The sequence below is a fragment of the Lactuca virosa genome, chromosome 2 (assembly GCF_052849685.1).
Source record: "Lactuca virosa cultivar CGN04683 chromosome 2, Lactuca_virosa_CGN04683_v6, whole genome shotgun sequence".
Lineage (NCBI taxonomy): Eukaryota > Viridiplantae > Streptophyta > Magnoliopsida > Asterales > Asteraceae > Lactuca > Lactuca virosa.
The window spans coordinates 32,279,274-32,282,311 of record NC_136427.1 but is presented as its reverse complement, the minus strand read 5'-3'; positions in this window follow the sequence as shown (position 1 = coordinate 32,282,311).

Sequence of the window (3,038 nt, the reverse complement as noted above, 5' to 3'; positions counted from 1 at the left end):
CTAGTTTTGTATTGCATGTTCAAAGATCTTATTCATCACTAAAAATCAAGGAAAAATTAACTTGAGCACTTAACATCATGTATTAAGAGGTATAAAAATATCTTGATTCAAAAGCCTTTGGAACATGTTGCAAAAATTCTCAAAGTAACATCAATAATTTTTACCAAAATCACAAGAATCAAGTTTTCTCTATAATTGTTTGAGCCTTTAGGCATGTTTTTCGACATCAAAAATAAGAAAACAATTTTTCATTGTTATTAAATTGTTTGAAGTTGCATTCTGGAAATTTTCAGCTCAATATATATTTTCTTTATTTTTACATGAAAATAATAATAAAATAGAGTGTTAAAGCATATAAAATACTTAAACTTGTAAATAAATTCTGTAAATATTTGTGGATGACTCTTTAAGTTAATAAACATCTCTCATGAAGTTTCATCGATTTTGGTTACTGTTTAGTATGGTTTTTAATTTTCTTTTTATTTAGCTCTAATAAATCATAAAACCACTTTACGGAATGTGAAAATATTATTTCTTATTTTTTGCAGCTTGTACCCTGTATTTAAGACTCAGAAAAATACTTTGGGAATTTTTCAAAATGTATATCTATTTTTCCATGATTTTTGTGTTTATAATGGATTAAAAACAGGAAAAATAGTTTTACTCATCCAAAATTAATAAAAATTACCAGAAACTCTTATAATATGTTAGGATGATAAATAAAAATTTTGATGATTTTTATCTTCTGTATGCTATTTTTCTTCTATTTTCCCAAGATTTAATACACTTAAATGTACAAAAATCATAAAAATTTTGTTAAACTTTTTGAAAACACATATTAATAATTTTCCCAGATTATGTACACTGTAAAACAGTTACACAAAAATTATAAGAATTTTTCATGATAATTTACTATTTTTCCATGATTTTATGATTATTCAAGGAATTAAATGGTGAAAAATAGTTAGACAAATCAAAAATTCAAGAAAATTTATCTTAAGGTGTTTGACTTCAATTAAAAATGAAATACAAAGTTTGGGAAAGTTTAGAACTAAATTGATTTCGTTTTGAATATTTAATCATTGGAACACCTCTAAAATGTTAAATATTAACATTTCAATAATGGAAATTTTCCACTTAAATTGTTATATAACAATTGATTCTTTGAAACTTAATTTCCACAGAAAAATGTTTGTAACTTATCAATATTAAATTTTGACACATTATTGGCATAATTCTATTGTAGTAGTAAGTATACTAGTATTAGATTTCAATTAGAGACTCATTAGTGTGTAACATCGTTGTAGGAAAACGATAGTGGTACGAGTGGAGCGTAGATCAAGGCATCATTTGCATCATCTCAATGCATTGTGAGTATTCACCACTCCCCTATTTTCGGTTTTTACGTTTTGGGGTGGAAAAGCATGTCCTAAACTATTTATGTTCATTGTATTTATTTGACTCGTATAAACTTGGTTGCTATATTTTGCATATTGTGAGTATTCACGACTCCCCTTATTTTCAGTTTTTATGTTTTGGGGTGGAAAAGCATGTCCAAAAACCATTTATTATTCGTTGTATTTTATTTGACTCGTATAAACTTGGTTGCTATATTTTGCATATTGTGAGTATTCACGCACTCCCCTATTTTCAGTTTTTATGTTTTGGGGTGGAAAAGCATGTCCCGAAAAACTATTATTTGAATGTTGTATTTAAATTGATTTGTATCAAACATGATTGCTATTTTATTGCTATATCTCTCTATGTATGTCTATGCAACACGGAACATGAGAACTTATCGTATTAAGGCCCTTCCCTTATCCCTAACCATTAACTCTTTGAGTCAATGGTCATTATGGATAGCGCTATTAGGAATTGACAACTCCTCACTCGCCCTATTGATGGAGTGCATGATACCATATTCATCTATGGAACGATAAGCATAGATCTTGATAGGGCTTCAGTCATAGGTTTGGTTGAGACTCATTGTTTGCTCATACACATACAAACTCGTTTCTCGTTATAGCAATAAACTTGTTTATTAATTATAGCAATGAACTTTGTTTCTCATTACAACAACGAACTGTTATTACTGAAAACTTATATACATGTTTTAGCAATGAAATTGTTTGCTCCTTGTAGCAACGAAATTGATTGCTCATTTTAGCAATGAAACTTGTTTACTCGTTTGAGTAACGAACTTTATCTTCCATGAGAATATGAATGTTGCATCTTATTTGGGCAACATACCTTATTTCTCATGATGACAAAGAACTTTGTTTTTACAAACTTATTTACTCATTTTAACAATATACTTTTATTATTGGAAACTTTTATCAAAACTTTGATTTCAATTCATGGAACCAGTATTATTTTGTTTATCTGTGAGTACTCACCAACTATTTTTATAGTTGACGCTCGTTTTACATGCTTTTTCAGGAATCATCGAGTAAATGGCACTTAGGGACACTTCACTTTTAGGAGCATTCGCATGTGTTGTATTTCAATTTACATTGTAATTTCTTTTAAAAGTTGTTCAAACCCATTGTGAATTTGTAATGATTTTTAATACTATGGTTGGTGTTGTCTTTTAACTTTTGTGATGAAACCCTTTGTACTGCCACGCCCTGTGTTTCCGCTTTAGCGGGGTGTGACAGGAAATGGTATCAGAGCCGAAGGTTATAGAGAATACCGGTTTTCCTTTGGAAAACCACAACTATAGCCAAAAATTTTCTAAATGTTTTTAAAATACTGAACATACTACTAGTATAACTGATTCGAGTACACATTATTGGACTTTAATTAAGTATAGCCTGGCCAACTATGCTTAATTAAGGAAAATTAATGCGAGGCTTGAAACGGTTATAGTAGAATTATGTTCAAAACAATTTTCAACTTAAACTTTTGAAAAACAAAATTTTTGGTGTGCGTACGGGCATTGCATATTATAGGCATTCATCTAGATACACTTAGAAACTAAGTTCACTGTTATATGAATGCCCTTATTTAGAAATATTCTTATCCCTTATCAAGTGCTA